Source organism: Macaca fascicularis, chromosome 12 (genome assembly GCF_037993035.2).
Source record: "Macaca fascicularis isolate 582-1 chromosome 12, T2T-MFA8v1.1".
Lineage (NCBI taxonomy): Eukaryota > Metazoa > Chordata > Mammalia > Primates > Cercopithecidae > Macaca > Macaca fascicularis.
This window is the reverse complement of record NC_088386.1, coordinates 48,883,790-48,908,383: the sequence shown is the minus strand read 5'-3', so window position 1 is coordinate 48,908,383 and position 24,594 is coordinate 48,883,790. Positions and strand designations below refer to the sequence as shown.

General features: G+C 37.1%; 1 pseudogene; it reads left to right on the top strand.

The window, feature by feature from the left end:
• Window positions 1–3,814: 3,814 nt before the first annotated feature.
• LOC102138884 (tubulin alpha-1C chain pseudogene) lies at window positions 3,815–5,062 on the top strand (annotated as a pseudogene).
• Window positions 5,063–24,594: the final 19,532 nt, after the last annotated feature.

Sequence of the window (24,594 nt, the reverse complement as noted above, 5' to 3'; positions counted from 1 at the left end):
CCTTTGTAACATTTTAAATAATGAAAAATTTTAGACCATGGCATAGGGCAGTATTTATCAGGCATAATAGACTTTATTTTCAAGAATAACTATTTACTTTTTACACGTGGAGCATTACTAAAATCTTACACAGAGATGGTATCTGTGCTTCATATCATTTTCTCATAGACGTAATATATGATTTCAGATACGTGTTTCTCTATCTGAGTAGGAGGGAAGGAAATGGGAGAACAAGATTTCGTAAGTAAAAATTTTAATATTTATTTCTATAAAAATCATACATTTATCAGTTTCCTGTGTATTGAATTTATTTCTTCCTAAATGCAGTATATCAGTGACACCAAATCCAAATGCATTTCACACATTCACTGAAACCAAATAATTTGGTTTTCATATGTAGTTTTCAGTGATCCTATAGAACCTGAATGTTAAAGCAGTCACAATACTTCATGTATTCTTGTTATAATTTTTAATAACAAAATATTGCAAGGAATAACTGAAAACTATAGGTCCTATTGATGCCTAGGAGATACTAATATTTTTCTACATTTGGCTCAATTTCCTCTATTTTTTAAAAAAATCTACAACTAAGACAAAAGCCCTTCCTGCTCCCACCTCTTCTTTCCCACTCACACCTCATAAATACAGTTCTTTAGTTTGTGTTTCCATTCACCTATGTTGTTTTTGTACTTTTATTATATGTAAATATATCTACTGCAATATAAAATATTATTTTCATGTATAAAATTTTACATAAATGGTATCAAATGTTAAGTATTTTAGTGTCATTTTGCTTTAGTCAGCATTATATTTTTTTGAGAATTATACCTGTTGACGTAGGTGATATAATTAATTCATTTTTATATTTTTCACTTTTGTCTAATATCTTTTCCAGTGAATAAACAATGGTTTGTTATCCATCCCCTTACTTAGGTTGTTTCAACTATTAGGCTATTTCCGTGTGTTTGCTTTTACAAACAGTGCTGAAATTAGCACACTTTTCTATGTTTTCTTGTGCACATATGCAGGAGTTTACGAAAGACTTCTAGAAATGCAGCTACAAGTTTTAATATGTATGACAAATTCTTCCAAACTACTCTACCAAATTTCTATTCAAATATCTCTACCAATTTATGCTACCACAGACAATAGGAGACCTGGTTTCCCCACACTTGGATTTATCAGACATTATTTTTGCCAATCTGATGGATATAAAATGTTATTTTATTGCAGTTTTAGTTTGTATATCCTTAATGGAATATAACATTCTTTCAATGTTAATTTGCAGTTTATGGTCTCTTCTGTCAATTATCTTTTGCTAAACATTTTCAATAACTAGCTTCTCTTTTTCTTGATTGGAAGGAATTATTTGCATATTCCATACACTAATGAATTTTGGTTTTCTGAACTGAAAATATCTTCTCTATATCCAGATTGATTTTTCATCCTTTTCAGGGTAATCTGCTTAAGAAATATAGGAACAGCAAAATTTTTTAAATACTTTTTTTCTCCTAAACATCTAGTTTTGCTTTTCATTTCATACCTCTAATGCAATTAGAAAAATGTGTGTTTTATATAAAGTAGGGATATATTTGATCTTAGTTATTTCTGTATGTATAGCCAATTACCCCAGAACCATTTACTGAACAGATCGAGCCATGTATATGTGGTCCTACCCGTGTGTGTGTGTGTAGAACCCTTGATCTGTTCAGTAAATGGATTTTTCTATCTATTACTTTTTCAGTTAAACTTTTATTTACTATAGTTTCATAATATATTTTGAATGAGTAGACCATTATCATTTTTGTTTCTTGAAAAGTCTCAACAATTTTAGGCACTTCATAGTCTAATATAAATTTTAAGATGAGTTTATCATGCTCCATAAAAATGATAAAATATTGGGGTTTTTTGAAATTATAGATAAATAGGAGGAAGAACTCATATATTTGTTATAGTAAGTCTTATTTATAAGTAATATATCTCTACATTTAATTAGGTCTTTTTTAACTTTCAATAAAGGTTTATGACTTTCTCATTAAAGTCTTGCCTCTGTGAAGTTACATCTATTTCTAGTACTCTCGTTGCTTCTGTGATTGCTGTGTTTTGAAATTATATTTTTAATTATTTGCTGTTTGTATATATGAATCGCTTTAATTTTTAAATAACCATTCTCTGTAACTTCTCTTGGACTTTCATATATGTAATCATAATCTTTACAAATTATGACAGTTTTATATTTTTCTAACCCTTGCAAATTTATTTTGCATACCTTTTTCATTTAGCAGGCACTCCAATACAATGATGAATAGAAGAAGGCATTGGGGCCTTGTTCTCGATTTAAAGGCATGTTTTTAATATTTTATTATAAGGTATCTTGGTTAATATGGGTAATATTTGGTAGCTAACTTTTTATCATATTAAATAGGATCTCTTACTCCTATTTGTTAAGAGTTTATATTATAAAGGAGTCCTGAGTTTATTGAATGATTTTACTGCATGTATTGAAATAATCATGTGTTTTAAAAACTGTTAATTTGTTATTGTGATAAATTACACTAATACATATTTTAACATTGTTATGCTTGCATTCTTAAGAAAAAATTCATCATTCTTTGTCATGATTTCAATGTGCATGTTTTTCTTTGTTATATCTGGTAATGTTTAAGCTATTATTTTTATATCCATTTTTATAAAAGACAATGGTCTGAAATTTTCTTTCATTAACATCCCTGACAGATTTTATCAAAGTATAGTTTACCAAAATGTTAAATTGTTGAGGAGCTGTCTTACTTTTTCTTTTTCTTTAGAACAGTGTGAATAAAATAGATACTATCAAACCCTTGTTTACTGAAATTGTCTTGTAAATATATTTAGATTACATGTTTTTGCCTGTTTCAGTCATTGTTGGTTTGGCTTTGTTATTGTCGTTTTTGTTGTTGTGTTTTCCACCAACGCTTAAATTGTTGACTACTGATTTAATTGCATTTATTTTAATAGGATTACTGAGACTTTTATTTATTCTTGTATCTATTCCATAAAGTGTATTATTTTCTAAAAAATATATTTTCAAAATAATTAGCAAAGTGTTATTTTGTGATTGTGTGGTCCAGTTTTCATTAAAGTTTTTCTCTCTTATTAATCTGCTAGTGATTTGTCTATTGTATTAGTTTATCGTAAAGAATTAACTTTGAGCACTTTTTACTCTATTGTTTCTATATTTTTTTATTGTGATAAGAACACTTAGCCTAAGATTTACTCTCATGACAAATTTTTAAGTGTACAATGCAGTATTGTTAAGTACAACTGTACAGCAGCCCTCTAGAAGTTATCTTTTGTAAATAAACCATGTACCCCTTGAACAGAATGTCTCCATTTCCGCTTCCCTCCAGCCCCTGATGGGGTTAGCTATTGGTTATTTTCCATTTAAAGATCTTCTATTCTCATCTTTATTTTTTTCCTTCTTTCTACTTTCTTTGGGTGACTTCATTACTCTTTTTCTACCTGTGTAAACTGGAAGTTGTGCTGATTTTTGTTTTTTCTTCTTTCCTAATAGACACAATTAAGGCTTTTGCCTTATAATTGTGGTTTTAGCCAAATCCTACACATTTTGATTTATACTATTTGCATTATCATTCAGATAGAACTATTTTCTAATTTCCATTATCATTTCTTCGTAAAGTGTTTCATGAGTTATTTATGCCCTTTTAAAAAAAATTTCCAAATACAATGTGTTACCTACTTGACTCTTAACATGTCAGGGATGGTAACAGAGACCTGGTGTCTTCTGACTTTTGCTTTTCTAACCTGTAGCCACTAAGTGTGAGTACATCTTCATCCACCTTGGGGAGGCTGGTGTCCAGACTGGCAATGCCTGCTGGGAGCTCTACTACCTGGAACACAGCATCCAGCTCAATAGCCCAATGCCAAGTGACAAGACCACTGGGTAAGGAGATGATTGATTCTACGCCTCTTCAGTGGGCAGGCAAGTTTGTGTCCAGGGCAGTATTTATAAACCTGGAACCCATAGTCATCGATGAAGTTTGCACTGGCACCTACCACCAGCCCTTCCACCCTGAGCAGCTCATCACAGACAAGGGAGATGCTGCCAATAACTATGCCTGTGGAGATCATGACATTGGCAAGATCATTGGTCTTGTCTTGGACCAAAGTCGCAAGCTGGTTCACCAGTGCACACGTCTTCAGGGCTTCTTGGTTTTCCACAGCTTTGGTGGAGAAACTGGTTCTGGGTTCACTTCTCTCTGTTGATTATGCCACAAAGTCTAAACTGAAGTTCTCCATTTGCCCAGCCCTGCAGGTTTCCACAGCTGCGGCTGAGCTCTACAACTCCATTCCACCACCAGCACCACCCTGCAGCATTTTGTGCCTTCATGGTAGACAATAAGGCCATCTATGGCATCTGTTGTAGAAACCCCAATATTGAGCACCCAAAGTACCCTAATCTTAACTGCTTTCTTAGCCAGATTGTGTCCTCCATCACTGCTTCTCTCAGATTTCATGGAGTCTGACAGAATTCCAGACTGACCTGGTACCCTCTTCCTGCATCCTCTTCTCTTTGGTCACATATGTCCTGTCATCTCTGCTGGGTAAGACTACCATGCATAGCAGAGGTCACCAGTGCTTATTTTGAGCCAGGCAACCAGATTGTGAAATGAGCCAGGCAACCAGATTGTGAATCACTATGGTAAATACATGGCTTACTGCCTATTACACTGTGGTAATGTGGTTCCCAAATATGTCAATACTTACTGCTGTTCCACTAACAAGACCAAATGCAACATCCAGTTTGAGGATTGGTGTTTCACTGGCCTGAAAGTTGGCATTAATTGCCAGCTTCCCACTGTCGTACCTGCTGGAAATCTGGCCAACATAAAGAGAGCTGCGTGCATGCTGAGCAACACCATAGCCATTGCTGAGGCCTGGGTTTGCCTAGGCCACAAGTTTGACTTGAGTTATGCCAACTGTTCCTTTGTTCACTGGGAAGTGGGTGAGGGGATGGGAAAGAAGCATTTTCTGAGGGCTGTGAGGACATGGCTACCATTGAAAAGGATTGTGAGGAGGTTGGTGTGGATTCTGTTGAAGAAAAAGAAGAGGAACACTAATTTTCCATTCCTTTCAGTCTTGCAGCATATCATACTTCCAGAATTTCAGCTTTGACATTAGCTGACAGGCATTAAAACTTTCCAGTTAGATCGTTTTCACTCAGTAGTAATCATGCCTTTCCCTGTGTGCCTACAAGATTTTTCCATCATGTCTCAAATTAAAGGCTTGAAGTAAATAAAATAAAAATTCCATATATATGGAGATAATATTTGCTATGGTTTTTCAATTTAAACTACCAGCAGAAGCATGATCTGTATGACTCATTTTATGCCAAAATATGTTATTTCTTAATAGTTTCATACTTGTTTAAAAAATGAAAATGCTTTAATTCTTGAGTACAGATTTCTAATGTACATTCTAATATTCATAATGTTAAGAAATATATTTTAGTTTTAATTAATTTTATTTTTCATTTTAAAGCCAAAGCATTAGTAGGAAATAAGAAGGTTACAGAAAAATAATAAAAGAAACCATTCACCAGTCCACATAAATATTTAGTACATATAAGGACTGTAAAGAGCAGGTACACAGGACATTATGAATGTTTTTAATATCACTGGACCTTATGCTTAAAAATGGTTAAGATGGTAATTTTATGTTATATGTATTTTTACCACAATGAAAAGAGCAATTATAAGGTTGATACGTTAGAAATCTGTACAAGGTCCCTCCTGGTATATATTCATCCTGGACTTTTCTACTGAGCTCCAACTGCATGTGTGACAATCTTACTTTATATATCCAATGGACATCTCAAATTCAATATACTCCAAGTGGAACTTCTCATTTGTCTTGTATCCAAAAGCTTATTCTCTAAAAGAATTTCTCATTTCAATAAAGTTTCATATTTACTTGGAAGAAAACCCATAGACTCTCCTTTTTTACAACCTATATCCATTTTACCAGAAAATCCTAATGGTTCCATCTTCAAGACATATTCAAAAACAAACTATATTTTCTCACATCCCCCAGGCAGACTCATTCAAGCCACCATGATCTCTTGCCTGGATTATGGCAATAGCCTCCTTATCCATCTCTGTATTTGCGTTCTTTCTCCCTACAATTTATTCTTAAGCTATCAATCCAAGTGAAAGCATAAGTTAAATCATTTCACCTCTAGTGACTTCCTCTCACTCTCGGAGAGAGAAAATCAAGAAAATTGACTGGGCCTGCAAGGCCCTACACCATCTGCTCCCTGTCTCCCATAATTTCATTTGGTACCTCTATGACTCATCTTCTATTATTTTTCTCTGGCTTTCTTTGTTTCAGCCCTACCCACCTCCTTTCCTTTCCTGGAACATTACAGGCATTCTCTCCCTGTGGAGATTTAGCACTGTCTCTTTTCTTCTTCTACCATGTTCTTTCCCAGATATCCTCTTTGTGTGCTTCTGTCCCTCCTCTGGGTCTTTGTTCAAATTTGGCATTCTTAGTGTGGCTTCTCTGAAAAACGTGTGATCCCTACTTCTGACCTAGCACTTCCTATCTTTCTCCTCCACTTTATTTGTCTCCATAGCACTCATTTCCATGTGATATGCTCAGAAGCCCTTCACTTCCATGGTCCCTTTCCAAGGTCCTGTATTCTTTTTCTTAAAGACGGCCCCTAACTGACTCAGGATTCAGATGCTACAAAAGTTGGATGTACTTTAATTGTTAATTGTCTGTCTCCTTCTGTAAGAGTGCAAGCTCCATGAGGGCAAGAGTACTTGGTGTTTTGGATCACTGTTGTATCATATCACATAGAGGAGTATCTGGCACATAGTATGTAGTAAATATTTGTTGAATCAACTAATACAGTCAGTAGAATTCACAAAGAAAAATACCAATAGATATAACCCTCTAAAAAACTAGCTTCTGTATTTTACAAAAATACCATAAACAGAATGGTAATCAGCAGTCTAGGAAAATATTTTCCACAACTTTGATAGACAAAAGTTGAACGTCTTTAACATACAAAACAGCAAGAACAAACCAAAACAACACAAACCACACAAAAATGAACAGGACAAAATTTAAGTATTCGGTAGGAAAATATGTAAACAGTTATTCATCAACTTTAGTGAAATGATGCCTTTGTGTCATTGGGATAAAGATTCATGTAGTTTAGATGGAAGAAGTCAACAAATGATAATTAAATTATTTGGCTCAGCACTTGCTCTTTGTTAATATTCTTATATTGGCGTTATTCCAGTGTGTCTGGAAGAGACCTATGAGACACTATGGGTTTCTCTCATAAAACAGAAGCAGTCACATGGCTTTGGACATTGCCTTTTTCAAAGATAACACAAGTACATTTTATTTTTCTTAAGACAATAGTAATTTTCAGGGTATTTCTTAATATTGAATAAAAAAAGATTATGAATCATAAACCACAAAACCAGAGGGCTGCTTTTGTGCCACTGTAATTACTAACAACATTCATATACTTACTATAATACAGGGCCTAATTTCAGAAGATTTAGTGGTAGGCTTGTTTATTTATAGGAAATGTTCTTTAAACAATTACCTAGAATGATTAAACACTTTTAAATGGCTTGTGTCTGCTGCTATGGCAGAACTTTTTTCTTTTCACTTCATCTTGTAAACAACATTTACTTAATTCTTTTCTGATTATAGAAATAATTTGTTCATTTTAAAAATAGATTACAGTGACAATAGACACAGAAATATAAGAAAAATAGAGAAAGTTTTCCCTATTGTCACTGCAGAAACAGCAGCACAGAAAAGTTTCTATTTTTGTGGATTTGGTTTACAGTAAATTTTAAAGTACATTTGAGCAAAACAGATCTTACACTCCATATTATTTCACTTCTTGCTTTTGTAATTCAATTTCATATGGTGAACATTGTTTCATATCATTGCGTGTTGTTCAAAAATTTGAAAATTCAGTTTTAATTTTATAAATGCATTATATTTGATTTATGTGATAAAACTGACCAGGTACTCATACTTTTATATAGACTGAAATGGTATCAAGTAGGGTTTAACACAATAGTTTGTGAGTAACCCTCAGAATCAAAGGTTTCATTCCAATGAACGCAAACCATTTTCATAATTGCTTTCTTTGCTGCAACACAAGGAGTTAGGCCACCTAAAACGCATTTACCCCTGGCTCTCCTAGGTGATCCTGGTTCAGGCTTGGATGACAGTTTATCAGAGGTTGTGAACTAGTCAGCCTCCCAAATCCAGCTACCATGGCTCCACCAATTGGCATCCTTTAAATGGTGGAGTCATACACTTCTGCCCTGGCCTTGCAGGGCCCATGTCAATATACAAGACTATGTGTGGCTTTTGTAGCACCTGGAAGATATTAAAAAGCCAGCAGTCTTTCTGATGTCTTCTGGATCTTACAGTCTTTTTTATTGTTTAATATGTAACTACACTTATGGGAAGGCCAAACTGACATATTAAGAAATCAAGACTAAGTAATAAGTAATACCATGTCAGTGATTTTTATAAAATTCTGTAATTCCTACTACCTGGGAGAGCAAAGCAATTAGAGTAGCTGATGTCCTTAAAACTCCCTCCTTGTTCCCAAGTAGAACACTCTTCTTACCAGAGTTCTGCTCCCTGATTGGTCTGAAACATTTTTAAAATATACTTTTATTTGTAAATATAAACAGTTGGTCTGAGGAAAACACCACATTGTAACTTTTCAATGGTACAAACAGAGTCAAAACTTGAGAATAGGAGTATATTTTCAGAGTTAAGAAGGACTTCTAGGGTGAAGTGGAAAAACTGACAAGAGTATTTTTTTTAAGCTGTAAAATCTAGTGATTAGATTGTAAGATTTTAATCTCTTACTTGTTAAAGTCTCATTGTAGTACCTTTGCATATATGGTTCCATTCCTTTGTATACAAACCAGGTCCTAGGACCATTAGCTAATGATAGTTTTCATTGTGAATGACTTGCATGCATTTCATTTAGTGGTTCTTGTCATAACTTCACCTTTCAATTTTGTGGCAGCTGTATAAATCAATTGCCAAAAAAAAAAAAAAAAAATCTTTTTATTCTGTGTTTCTAACACAGACGCTCACCATTTCATCAAATCTAATTTAAAAGGACACTGTAACTTTTTTATTTTTCTTTTTGTGACAGGGTCTCATTCTGTCACCCAGGCTGCAGTGCAATGGCATGATCTTGGCTCACCGCAACCTCCACCTCCCAGCTTCAAGCAATTCTCCTGCCTCAGCCTCCTGAATAGCTGGGATTACAAAAGCACGCCACCACTTCCAGCTAGTTTTTTAAATTTTTTAGTAGAGATGGGGTTTCACCATGTTGGTCAGGCTGGTCTTGAACTCCTGACCTTGTGATCTGCCTGCCTCAGTCTCCCAAAGTACTGGGATTACAGGTGTGAGCCACTGTGCCCGGCCATCATTTTTAAATAAAACAAAGAAATAGGGTTGTTTAAAATTTCTTGTAAAGCTTATTCCAAAAGATAAAACACTTTAAAATTTTCTGGCATTTTGTCTTCCATTCTCTCTTACAAATTCATTACTTTTAGAATAGTCATAGAATGTACAGATATTTTCCCCACATATAATAAAGTTTATACTTTTATACATTCTGAATCAATTGTAGGTAATGCTTAGATGCTAAATTATGAGAGATTGGAATTCTAAAAAATGTCTGTACTGAAACCCTGAATAAAATACTAAGCACTTACATAAGTTATGTTAGCCAAATATAATAAAATTGCCCAGGAAAATGACCTGTTTCTACAAATGTTTGTCTTAATGTACTTGTCTTTAAAGACAAATCCTGCCTACCCAATTTTTCAACAAGTCTGTCTATTGATATTTTGAACAGTAGGGATCTGAAAGAATTAGGATCTATTTTACATGGACTCTATAAAACCGTGGCAGTTATATAACTGAAACTTACTTCACTCATTCCTAAAAACAACAACAAAAAAGGAATTTATTGTCTAGAAATCAATGGATGAAATTAGTCAATGTTAAATAGGAAATATGGATATGGATATGGATGTAGCTGTATGCCGCTTAAGGACAGACATACAGCTTCTCCATGGTGGAGAGCTGTACGGTGGAGAGCTGTATGGGTGCACTGGGGTGCAAGGCAAGGCTGTTTGGCTCAGGGAGCTGCGGGACAGATCCAGTAGTAAGTGTCCACTTACCTTTGCTTGTACCCCAGTGCACTCTCCACCATCTCCACTCTGCAGTATGCCCAAGGAAGCTGACCTGTATAGACAGTATTGATACAATCCTGTGCCTTTGGTGAGTTTTGGCCAATGGAGAGATCAGATAGGATATGTGAGGGAAAGTATGGGGTCAGGATGTATATTTCCCAGTTCCCTCCCTTGGGCTGCCTGTGTCCTTAAACAGAAGGTCACTACTCCTCTCAAGATAGCCTGATCTTTCCAACTCTCTCCCCTTTTGGGCTCTGGTAAATTCTCCCTCGCCTCATCATTAACAGTCTATAGTTGCTGCTAGCCCTAGGTCGGTGTAGTTCCTCATGGTTTTCCTGTAATTTACCTACATTTTAATAATTAGTCATTTTTTATAGAACCATCCTTAAATTATCCTAATTTGTGTGGGCCGTGTGATTTCTGCTTAGGCCCTGACTGTTACATCTCCTTTTGAGAAAGTATTGCTCTCCTGAGAAATATCTCCAACCCATCTGAGTGCAAACACTCACCCACTGCCACAGTTAATTGGGTGCAGAACAAATACCAGAGAGCAAAGGAGAGTCTCTCCCTAGAAATTCAGAAATGAAACCAAGAAATTACAACTCAGTCTGGGTGTTCTTTGAACAAAAGAAATGACAGCCCCAAGCTTTTGGATGGCCAGAAAACAAACACTCAGCCCTTAGGGAATGAGAAGAAAGCCAATGTGTAGAGGAGTGAAACAGGATCTTGACAGTTTTCAAATTCCTGATTCAGTTGTTCCTGAGACCAAGCTTCAGTCTTGCCACTGGCTTCTGAGAGACATGCCAGTGCACTCTTACAATTCCTTCTCTTTGACTTCATCTGTTTTGAGATGAGCTGCTGCTTCTTGAAACAAAACAGTCCACATACAGTCAGCATATTAAACTCTCACTTGTAATGCCACAAAGGCCCTGAAGAGAAGATAAAAGGATTTTCATGTTTTTCTTTTAACAAGACAGAAACCGAGCCTCAAAGAGGCTAAGTGACATATTCGAACCACACAGCTAGTAGTAAGTGATGGAGGTGAGATTTGAACCCCAAATTACAAAATCCAAGCTTTTTTTTTTTTGCGAAACCCAAGCTACATTGTTGTATTAAACAGGGTTCCCTAGAGGGAAAGAACTAATAGGATAAATATAGATAGATATAGGTCTCATAATAGGCTGTCTGCAAGCTTGAGGAGCAAGAAGAGCCAGTCTGAGTCTCAAAATTGAAGAACTTGGAGACCGATGGATGTTCCAGGACAGAAACCATCCAGCACGGGAGACAAGATGCAGGCTGGGAGGCTAGGCCAGCCTCACCTTTCCACGTTTTATATTTGCTGGCAGCTGATTAGATTGTGCCCACCAGATTAAGGGTGGGTCTGCCTTCCCTAGCCCACTGACTCAAATGTTAATCTCCTTTGGCAGCACCCTCACAGACACACCAAGAATCAATACTTTGCATCTTTCAATCCAATCAAGTTGACACCCAGTATTAACCATCACAATTGGATACATTCTTGGTTTTGGAGAGGCAAAAGTATTTCTACCATGCTTATGCAGAACCTGAGTTAGTTTTTTAATATGCAAACCTATCACACCACCCTTCCTTCCTTCATAAGCAGCTTTCAAGGGCTATTACCATTGCTCCAACATCAGTCAGACGGCCCAGCATGATGCAGTACCTGTTTGTCCTTCCAGCTTCATCTCGTGCTACTACACCAGTGAACGTTGTACTCCAACCCACCTGAAGTGTTTTAGTTCTTTCAAAGCACGTGGTCTCTCTCAGTGTCATGCATACATTCTCATGCATACATCTTCCCCCACCACCTACCCCCGATTTTATCTGAGTCATTTCCTAAAGAAATTAGTTGCCTGTCCTACCTCTCATCAAGCCTGGGTCAGGCACCATTCCTGTGTGGTCCCACAGTACCCTGAGCTTCCCATGTCAGATTCCTAATTCACTGAAATGTATTCTAAACTCCTTGTGGGTAGGGCCACATCTCCCTATTGGATCCCCTATACTGAATCCAGTGCCTGGCATGGAACAGGTATTCAATAAGTACTTGATGAATTAATGAATTTACTATATTACTGTTTGAATGTTTTACTCTTCAATTTAGAAAAAAAAAAATATATATATATATATATATATATAGGCGATGCGCAGTGGCTCACACTTGTAATTCCAGCACTTCGGGAGGCTGAAGTGGGCAAATGGCTTGAGCTCAGGAGTCTGAGACCAGCCTGGGCAACATAGCGAAACTTCATCTCTACAAAAATTAGTCGGGCCTGGTGGTGAGTGCCTGCAGTCCCAACTACTCAGGGAGGTGAGAGGACGGTTTGAGACCAGTAGACAGAGTTTGCAGTGATCATGCCATTACACTCCAGCCTGGCCAACTCTCCTCTCTCTCTCCTCTCTCTCTCTCTCTCTCTCTCTATATATATATATATACACACACACACACACACATATGTGTGTATAAATATTTTTCAAACTCTAGAATTCAAAGTATGTCTAGTGCTAACACTATATAATCAATACATGATATATAGCTTATTTTTATCTCTATTTCCCTGCTCCACTCTTCTTATTCAAGCTGTCTAGAATTTTAATTGAGATTATTATTACATTTTTTACATTATATCTCTACATCTTTAGAAAAACTTTTTTAATAAGAGAATTACCTTCACACCAAAAATGCGTTAATCTAGTTATTGAACTACAGGCTTTACAGATTTTGTTTCCTATGTTTTTCTCTTTCCTCCCTTCTCTAATGAGTGTCTGTTGATTGTTTGTAAATGATTAACTGAGTGATTTGGGCTTGGAAAACAAAATTTTACAAAGCTCATTGCTTGTTGAAAGCTCTCTCTTGTACTCTTACTTTGAATATTACATGGTATAGAATTCTAGGTTCAAAAGCATTTCCAGCTGGGTGCGGTGGCTCATGCCTGTAATGCCAGCATTTTGGGAAGCAGAGGCAGGAGGATCGCTTAAGCCCAGGAGTTCTAGATAAGCCTGGGCAACATAGTGAGACTCCTATCTCTCCCCCTACAACACCCCCCCGAAAAAATAGCTGAGCGTGGTGTTGTACCTGTAGTCCCAGCCACCAGGTGGGGGCTGAGGTGGGAGGATCTCTTGAGCCCAGGAGGTAGAGACTGCAGTGAGCCTGATAGTGCCATTGCACTCCAGCCTAGGTGACAGAGTGACACCCTGTCTCAACAACAACAAAGCATTTTCATTTAGGACTTTGAAGACTTTGTCCTATTTTGTTTCCTAGTATTCTAATCTGTATATAAGGCTGACACTGGTCTGATTCTCAATGTTGTAAATAATCTATCACTCTCTCCTAGAAACTTTTAAGATATTTTTTCTTTCTCCTTCAAGTTCACAACTTTTACCAAGATATATCCAGGTCTGGAACATTTTTCTTGGCACATTGTATGACCTTCACATCTGAATGTGTATGTGTGTGTGTGTGTGTGTGTGTGTGTGTGTTTGTGTTCAGTTCAAGAAAATGTTTTTATATTATTTGTTTTTTCCATTTTTATTCTTAATTATACTTTTGTATTTTTGTTCTTTTTACATCAATATCCTGGGAAATTTCCTTTTTTTTTTCTGATCATTAATACTCTTCGGTTCTATTTATTTCACAGTTTAGCTTTTCTCACATTTTATTTCAGTAATTATGTATGTAGCTTTCTGTATTCTTCTTGCCCTCTGATTACCTAATTTTCATGGCATTGATTCTTGGGACTATGAACACAGTGTCTTATCAAATTTCTCTGAATTTACTAATTTTTAAAAATTATCTTTTACTTTTCGTGGCTTTATTACAGTCTTTCTCTTTCAGGCTGTTAGTTTTTTTCCAGATATTTTATGATATGGGGTACCAAAATCTGTATTAGTCAGGGTTCTCTAGAGGGACAGAACTACTAGAATATATGTATGTAGGAAAGGGAGTTTATTAAGGAAAATTGACTCACATGATCACAAGGTGACGTCCCATGATAGGCTGTCTGAAAGCTGAGAAGCGAGGAAGCCAGCAGTGGTTCAGTCCAAGCCCCAACACCTCAAAAGTAGGCAAGCAGGCAGTGGACAAAGCAGCCTTCAGTCTGTGGCCGAAAGCCCAAGGGCCCCTGGTAAACCACTAGTGTAAGCCCAACAGCCCAAAAGCCGAAGAACTTGGAGTCTGATGTTTGAGGGCAGGAAACACCCAGCACGGGAGAAAGATGGAGGCCAGCAGACTCAGCAAATCTGCTCACTCCACCTTCTTCTGCCTGCTGTTTCTAGCTGCACTGGCAGTCAAGGGGATGGTGCCCACCCAGATTAAGGGTGCATCTGCCTCTGATTCACTGAGTCTGCTGACTCAAATGTTAAACTCCTTTGGCAACACCCTCACAGACACACCCAGGAACAGTACTTGGCATCCTTCAACCCAATTAAGTTAATACTCAGTATTAACCATCACAGTAGGCCAATTAGTTTAGCTAATCCGTATGAGTTTCCCAAGCATTTGTCTTCACCTTTTTTACAAAAGGACCATCCTTAGTTAAAAAACAAAACAAACAAACAAAAAAACACCAATTGTGGGCTCTGGGCTCTATAAGTAAATCAGCTGGGCAAGGCACAATCATGCAGAATGATCTCAGTGTTAGTGGTGGGAGCAAGCCAGTGAGCCAGGGTGCCTTTTGATTGCCAAAGTAAGAAAGTCTTTATTGAAGGTTATAGGACTACTTTTGCTATTTATTTTCTCTTTCATTCCTTCTTCCTTCCCTTACTCTCTTTCTTCCTTCTATACTTCTTCGTGGGTTTTGCTTATTTTTTCTTGTTTTATTTCCCACAACTTGGTGGCGGTGTAGCTTGAGCATACGCTGGTCATTGTCTCCAGATGTATCTCATCTTGTCAGCAATTCTGCACAGGTGTTACTCAGTATGAAAGCAACCCCTCCACTCTTCCTCTATTGGCAACCAGAAATCAGCTCCCTGGCCTAGAACCCTGAGACGAGCCATAGTCTCTTTCTAATCCCACAGCTCATGGTCTACCCCTCTGCTTCTGTAACATTGTCACCTTCTTCTGGTAACCTATATTCTATAGTTGCTCTCTCAGCTAATTCTAACACCCACTGGGGGCTCATTAAGAGCAAAGGGAAATTTGAAGTCTCCTATCCACTCCTGCTCAGATGTAGAGCTGCTTTGTTGCACTACTCTGGGAGTTACCATTCTTATTATTTTTTACTGTAAATCATGTGTTTGAATGCTATGACACCAGCTCTACTGCTAGTGACCCTTCCGTTCTTGTGGTATGAGTAACCATCACAAGACCCCACTTTAAATTTTAGATAAAAGTGGCACACAAGCCTACACTACCCCCCATAATGTTGAACCTTCCTGCTATTAGCATGATTTTTATGCTGAGTCCAGAAAGACACAACTTTAGAGATAGACAGAATCAAAGTGGATATTATATAAAAATTAAAGCACTTACGAACCTCTAAAAATTGTAGCTCTGCCAGGGAAGAAAGTACATAAAAAGAATCAGACTAGGATCAGGCAAGAAACAAGTTATCTAAATCTAATCAAGTAGTGATGCTGCTCAGGTGAGAGCTGCAGACTTAGAGTTGGTTAATACATTACATATGATTTGAGTCTAGCAGATGTGAGCTATGCAATAACTATGTTTGGGAATCATAGACTATTTTACATGAGGTCCCTAAGTATTATCACAAGAAAGATCACCTGAGATGTCTAACCCCAAATTTCCTGCCTGGCCAAAAATCTCATATTAATATGCAACTTCAGCCAGTTGAGCATTTAACCCCAAAGCTATTTGAGAAGGCAACCTCAAATGTGTAGGATCATTTATTTTTATGTCACTAATGCCTTACCCTTGAAGTGCTTTAGAATTAAACATGCAATAGTTATTAGACTTAAGCATCATCAGAATCATCTGTAGGTCTTGTTAAAACACAAATTGCTGGGCCCCATCCTGAGTTTCTGTTTCTGGAGGCCTGAGGTAGGGCCAGATAATTTGCATTTCTAACAATTTCCCAGGTGATGTTGATACTGCAAGTTATGAGACCACATTTTGAGAAATTAAAAACTAGAAATAGAAATGAAAATAACACTGATAATAGAGATATTTTATGTTAGCTTTTGGAATAATCTTTATACATTATTGTTTTAATTGCTCTTAATATTTAAGATAATTTAGAATATTAGAACATCTAAAAGATCAGCCTTATGTTTCAGTTAAAATATCTGAATTACTGATTTAGACTTCCAGTTTTAAGTTGAAAGGATAAGAATGTTCAACCACATGTGAAAACTGTTTAGAATGTTTAAGAGATTTAAACATTATTATAATTAATTACTAAGTTCAATTCATTAGATTTACCAGATGTATTTTGGTACTTTGAGAAAATTTACTTATTGGACAAACTACTTAAAGAGAAAATTAAATATGCTAAATTTGTAAATGCTGTTTACAATGCTTACGAGAATTTACCGCCCAGTGTGGTGGCTCATTCCTGTAATCCCAGGGCTTTGGGAGGCCAACGCAGGCAGATCACTTGAGGCCAGGAGTTCAAGACCAGTCTGGCCAACATGGCAAAACCCCCTTTCTATCAAAAGTACAAAAATTAGCCTGGTGAGCTGGTGCACACCTATAATCCCAGCTACTCAGGTGACTGAGCTACAAGAATCACTTGAACCCAGGAGGCCAAGGTTGTAGTGAGCCGAGATCACACCACTGAACTCCAGCTTGGGCAACAAAGTGAGACGCAGTCTCAAAAAAATTTAAACAAGTTGTAAAATCTCTCTTAAGAGTGATGTTAGAATTTGAGATATTAATAAACATATAAATAAATAAGATTTTTAATTTGAACTTCAAAGTTTAAGGAAGAACTAGGACTTAATTTGAAATATCAATGAAATAAGTAATAATTTTAAAATATAAAGAAGCCTCCAAGTTATATTTGCTGTGCACAAAAGCCACCCTCAAAAATGTCAAAGTTGCATTGAAATTCCCCAAATTACGGGGGAAATTTTTTGTGTTCCTCTCTATTCCAATACTATTTGTGGTGTTAGGGAAGATGTCATGCAAGGACGCCTGGTTCACATGCTTCTTGTACCAGTTTGTTTTTAACAACTTTCTCTTTTCTCTAGTTCAGGCATCAGGGAGGGAAGTACTGCTTCTGCTTGTTTAGCTCACCTGCCAATCCTATTTTCCTCACACCTGAAACCCTACGAAGCACTCTCTAACTCTGGTAAGTGAATCTTTGCTTGCCATTCTGTATCTAACATTCTGTTAGCTCCTGGGGTAAGTTTTAAGGACTGAGTTGGGGGAAAGTTCTAGGCAGGGCAGTTAATATACACCACCTTGTCCTGTAAGCATAATTAGCATGTCCTGGGTTTTATCAGCTTATAATAACAATATGATATTTACATTAGTCCTTCGAAATCTTATGTTTCTGTCATCCTGTTTGACTAGCAGAAATTCTAATATGTTCTTACAGTTTCAATTTGTAACTGTTTCTGAGACTCCAAACCTATAAATCATTTCTGGTCACCCTTAGTACTCATTGGTAGAGTAGAAATTTAGTTAAATTCCCTGAGGCTGGGCTCTAAAACAATTGCCTCAATGATAATTGCATGGAGAATAGTTTAGCTCTAGCTGACAACTGAGGATACCTGTAGAGCCTTTCCTCCGCTAAGCTCAAAGAGTATTGTTCACTAAGCTGCACAGGCCCCAAAGCGTTATAGGTTACCTATGGATGCAAAAGCATGAAGACACACATGCACACACACTTGTGCATGCTTGTGCACACATTGCCCCTAAGGTGTATTCTTGCAGTCAGACTGACTAAATTTAGTCCTGGTGCCAGTTTTACATGGAATAGGGAACCACAGTTCCTTTCCAAACCTTAGGCTTTGCCTCCAAATCTTCACATAGGTTCAGACTCCTTATTTAGAAACTCTATTGTCTTTCTTGCAATATGTAAACAGTCAGCTGCCACTCTCATCCAGCAAATGTATATTTATATATAAAACTTATGGGGAGGGAGGTTGAGTTTCCAGTCCCTTTTTACTTCTGGAGAAACTTACCAGTCTTATGTGTAACCTACTGGATACAAAACAGCATTTAAAAGGAAGGACACAACAAGCTCTGCCTAGCAGTAGTATGTAAGCACCCAAATTCAACTGGATATCTGCAGGAAATGTGACACACATCCCACCCAGAGCCAACAGAGGCTTTGCCCTGAAGCCTATCCCACAGCTAAAATGAGCATCATACATATGTGTGAATATTTTAATACAATATTTCATTTCATTTTTCCATGGGAAAATTCATTCTCATCTTTACAACTATAGACTAGAAATGTTGAATCCCTTAGCGTTTAGCCAGTTTTGTTTACTGAATTTACTTTCAAATATGCATACTTCTACATATTTATTAACTCATAATTTATTTTTTCACAGTCATTAATACCAAAGACATAAGAGTTGAAGATATTGATCCTGAAGTGGTATCCATCACATAATTGCAAAAAATTGACTGTTCTTTCCTGGATTCCAATGTATTATCAGAGAGAAATGAGGTAGACTAATAGCTTAGCATAATTTTACTTTAGAATAGCAGAAAATTGGAAAATACTTTTCCTAGGTTTTTTTCCTAAAGTAAAGAAAAAAATCTTTGGAAAAAAAGAATCACACTTAGGTGAAATTAGAAAGCTTCTAACAGCAAAGAAGAGGAAATACTTGCTTAATAAATAAGAAAACCACTTGTCACATAATAAAAGTCCAGGGGCAGTGCAGGATTTGGAGTTAGTTGATTGATGGCTCATTCTGTTATTAAGATTTCTGGTTCATTTTCTTTTTCTGCTCTCACAAACACACAGTTTCTTCATCCTAAAGCTAATTCTCCTCACTTTCATAACATGGCTGACACCAATAACTGGGGCTGTACGTGTCTTCTTTCAGGAAAAACAGTAGGAAGAAAATCCTCTCTCAAAAACCCTGAACTATAAGACTTTGGAATCAGTCAGCCTGGACAAATTTAAGTTACTAGCCCACTCCTGGACTGATACAAGCTGCTATGGTTTGCCACGCATCAATGAGCCTACATCAGTATTTGTTACAACTTCCCTAATGAAAGGAGAGATTTGCAGTATTTGGTAGAAACACAGATTTCTGAGACCCAAACTTGGACCTAGTTTGTGGATTAGAATTTCAGAATAAAAATCTGTTCACCTATGTATTCAGCAAGCTTCTCAGGTAAGTCTTATAATCAGTGGAAATTTCAAAAACCTATAGATGAATCAGAATCCAAAACTAAAATTCTCTGAGTCATATAGAGGAAGTGTGGAAACGTCAGTAAATTGGAGTTCTGCTAGGATGGAAAACCGAATAGACACTGGATACCGACCAGCAGTTAACAACTAGAGCAGCAGATGTTGTCTGCTTTTCTTAGTTCTCCACTTTGAGCCCTCCCCCTTGGTGATACTTTTTCTGTTTGGCCTTCATAGACATTCCTTCCCTCCCAACAACAAAGCATGAAGCTCTCATACCTAATTCCAAATATGGATGCAAGACTGGTAATATCTAGTTAAAATATTGGAGCCTAAAAATCAGTGAGTGAGAGAAATCTTTCTCTAGACTTTCCCCACACTCTGAAAATATCAGCTCATACGTTGTGGTCTCATTGGTTTTCACGAAAAGTCAGTGCATCAGTGAATACAATCCTGCCGTGGAGACTCTTACTGAGTTATAGTGGTTCTCCCCATGGTCTGCATTAAGGGCATAGAACCTAGCACATTATCATTAGTAAAATAATAATATGTGAACTCTCCTTAGGTTGAACATCTATCGTATGTAAAAGGCATAGATTTGAGCATACACCCTGGAGACACAGGAAGAATAAAGTTCCCACAACCAGAAATAAACATCCTTTTACTCTCTGACACTAACAATTTTAAAGGCATTTGTCATTAGAGCAGATGCTGGTTACAGTGCCATTGGTTAGATGTTGTAAATATAACTAACTATATACTTACAGAAGAAACAATCATTAAGCCTGTGATTGCTTTCTAAATGTAGTTTAGGAGATGAAAATGGTGGCAAAACCAACTCCCAATTCACTGTTCCATCATAGCTTGCCATCATTTCACATCACCATTTTTTGTCATACTCAGACCCCACACATGTCCTTGTTGGAAACAAACTTCCTTTGCATCACTTGCTGGGAGAAGCCTCTCCTGGCTGCCTGAATGTGCAGCCAGACAAACACAAACGGCTGGCAAAGGTCAACGAGAAAGAGGGAATCAAATGTTCCTAATAAACTGAAATTCTCCTCATATTTTCCATAAAAGGACAAAAAAATCATCCAGCTTTTCTGTGAAAATGGCAACTTGACCCAGAGGAACAGTTTCATGTTTAATATCTATGATAGGAGCATCGTTTTATTATCCTTTGATATGTAACTCTTGTACAAGTCACTGTATGGTCACATTATTCATCCTGTACAAAATTAAGTCTCTGGCTGGGGCTCCAGACTACTCACATAGAAATATTATGTGTGCTTATATATGCTCATTATTTTATACACATTACATTGCACAGAAAACACATTGTAACATGTTTATAGACCAAAAAAAAAAAAAAAAAATGAGTCAATGTGTAATCCAGGACGTGCTCTCTAATTAATCTCATATTTTATTCACAATTCTTGACCAGCACTTGCCCACAAAGAATTTTTGTGAAAATACGTATTTTCTATTCACCTTCCCATCCCAAAGTATTTGTCTTCTTTTCCCATTCAATAGGTAAATTTTGTATTTTAAATTTTCCTAGAATGAAAACTCCGTTTGGGCAAAAATTTTTGTCTCTTTTACTCACCACATATCCCCTGTGTCTAGCAGAGCACTTGGTATAATATAAGTCAAAACATGTATAATTAAGCCAACCAATTTTATCTCCTATCCAACCCCACTATCATTGCTTTAGTACAGTAACGGTCTATCATAGGGGTTGCCTAACTACAAACAGTGGTCCAAATTTAGCCTGCTGCCTGATTTTGTAAACAAAGTTATATTGAAACAGAGCCACACCCATTTATTTACATACCATCTATGGCAACTTTCACAATATAACATCAGAATTGAATAGTTGTGACAAAGACCATCTGGACCACAAAGCCTAAAATATTTACTATCGATTCTTTATAGAAAATGTTTGCTGACCCCTGGTCAATTGCAATAGTTTGTGAGTAATCTCCCTTAACCCAGTAACACTATCTGCCTTCTTACACACACTCCCACCCTAGTCCGTTCTTCACTGGGCCCAGAGAAATTCTCAATGCAAATATGATCTTGTTAATTCCTTGACTTCTTCCCTGAAATATTCATCAGCTGATCCTTTTCTGAAATGCATATATGAAGTTTTCCAAATGTTCAAATAAGACAAAAATTTCACAATGAAGATTCAAGCCTACTTGTCTCATATGCCCAGAAACATTCATCTACAACCACATTATAATTACACATTTTTTTCTATATAGAAACTCTTAAGCTGGTACTGCTAAGAAGAGAAAAGGATTAAAAGAATAAAAAGGAAAGTGCTACAAGAGTGAGTTTCTGGAAATGAGATGCAAGAAACAGAGTGGGAAGGGTGTCCAAATGGAATATCCCTGGAGGTCCAGGTGTCAAGGTCTTAAGCATTCATTTGAAAGGCTCACAACAGCTAGATTAGAAACGTCACGTGATCTGTTACCTCAACTTCCTCTATCTCTTCTGTACAACCATGACTCCACGTGGTAGCCAGAATTCTAAGCTGACCCTCAAAATACTCATTCTCTGGTATCCACTCCTGGTACAATTCTTTGCCTTTGATTGCCGATGGAACCTGTGGATATGATGGAATAGTCACCCTCTTGACTAACTTACGTTGTGTGGAAAATGGCGAAGGGATAATCACTTCGTGATTACCTTCAATTGTATAAGATTCCTTCATAGTGGACTAGAAAGAAATGAGAAGTATGAGAGCTCCAAAGGAGTCTCCACGACAAGGACCTGAGAGTGTCTAGGATCTAAGAGTGGTCTCTAGCTGACAGCCAGCAAACAACAGGGACCTCAATAATGCAACTGCAAGGAAGTTAAATGTGCCAACAAAGTGAGAAAGCTTGGGATTGGATCTTTCCCTACTTCAGCCTCTGGAGGAGGACACAGATGGCCAACATATTCATTTCTCAGCCTTGTGAGATCCTGAGCAGACTACACAATGAAAACGTGCCAGAATCCTGATCCATAGAACCCGTGATGTAATCGATTTGCTTTGTCTAAGCTTCCAAATATGTGGTAGTATTTACACAGCAACAGAACATTAATATACTCTATTATTTGGAAAAAAGGAATTCTTTAAACTTTTCCTTATGGTTGGAAAGACATTATGTATTTGACATGGCAGTACCTATCTTTATCACTGTGATTGAAACAGCTTCTGAACAGTCCCCAGGCTGTCAAGTATCAGATCCTTTATGATGAGAATATTCCAAGAAAGGGAGTTCATGCTAAGTTTTATAAGTGTAGAGCCATCAACTGTTTTTTTGAGGTTGGGAAGTGAGAATGAATTAGCATTTGTGTAGCCTAGATTATTGATTCTGCCTACATTCCTGTGTTCAAGTTTTCTTCAGAGACAACTGGACAATTAAGCAAGTGGTTCAGATGTTTGCGTGGGCCCAATTTAAATTCTTAGAATGCCAAGGTTTAAAATGGTATTAAGTACTATTGTAAAACCTAGGAGGAAAAGAAAATTCTGACCTTAAAAAGTACATTTAGAAGTAGTTGCATCAGGAAAATATAGGTTATATTGTAGCAACAATCTTCACATTATAGAGGTTTACAAAAATGAAGGTTTAATTCTCACCAAACTCTATGTCCATCATAGTTTTGCTGGGGTTCTGCTCTACAGGCTACATTTTTCTGCCTTTACATTTTCTGAGGCAGGACAAGTGAATGTGGCAAGTCATACACTGGCTCTTGAAGTTTCTACCTGGAACCAATACACATCACTTCTGTTCACACTTCATTGGCTAACACAAGTCATGTGGCCTACATTAGTCAAAGTTCCCCAGAGAAACAAAACCAATAGGGTGTGTGTGTGCATGTGCGTGTGCGTGCATATGTGTATGTGTGTGTGTGTGTGTGTGTGTAGACAGAGAGAGAGAGAGAAAGAAATTGATTATTTGAGGAAACTGGCTCATGATTATAGAGGGTGGTAAATTCAAAATCTACAAGCTTGGCTAGCAGGCTGGAGACCCAGGGAAGAGCCTATGCTGCAGCTTGACTACAAGGGCAGTCTGCTGACAGAATTCCCTCTTCCTCTGGGGAGATCAATCTTTTGCCTCCTAAGGCCATCAACTGATTAGATAAGGCCCACCCACATTATGGAGGGTTACCTATCTTACTCAAAATCTAGTGACTTAAATGTTAATTCATCTGGAAAATACATTCACAGAAACACCTAAAATGATGTTCGACCAACTGTCCGGGTACCATGACCTAGCCAAGTATGACATAAAATTAACCTTTGATGTAATAAATTTGTTTTGTCTAAGCTTCCAAATGTGTGGTAGTATGTATACAGCAACAGAACATTAATATACCTTATTACTTGGAACAAAAAGAATTCTTTAAACTTTTCCTTATGGTTGGAAATGGGCATAACCTAAGTTCTTAGTAAGCAAGTAAAATGATGTTACCATAGATTTGGTAGGCGGAGAACCAGAAATATTTGGTGAATAGCACAAAAGCAAAATGAAACAAGACAAAGAAACTAGAGAGATCTGTTTTGCCATGGCATCTATTTCCCTGAGCAAGACAAAAACCAACGGAGACTTCTGAGTCTGTTATTGGCACTACAAAATAAATTAAGATTAGTTGATTAGTCTAATGAGAAGCTGGGGAGGTTTTTGGCATACTATATATATATCCAGCCACAAGGACAGATGCAGCTGTGAACTTTATGATTACCCAGATGTCTTAGTTCATTTGGGCTGTTATAACAATATCCCTTAGACTGGGTAGTTTATAAACAGCAATTTATTTCTTATACTTCTGGAAGTGAGGAAGTCCAAGATCAAGGTGCCAGCAGATTCAGGGTCTTCTGAGGGCTTACTCTCTTTTTTACAGATGGTGCCTTCTTGTGTCTTCGTATGGTGGAAGTGGCTAACAATCTCCCTTGGACCTCTTTTATAAGGGCACTAATCCCATTTGGGGGGCTGTACCTTCGTGACCCAATTACCTCCTGAAGCCCTACCTCTTAATACGAT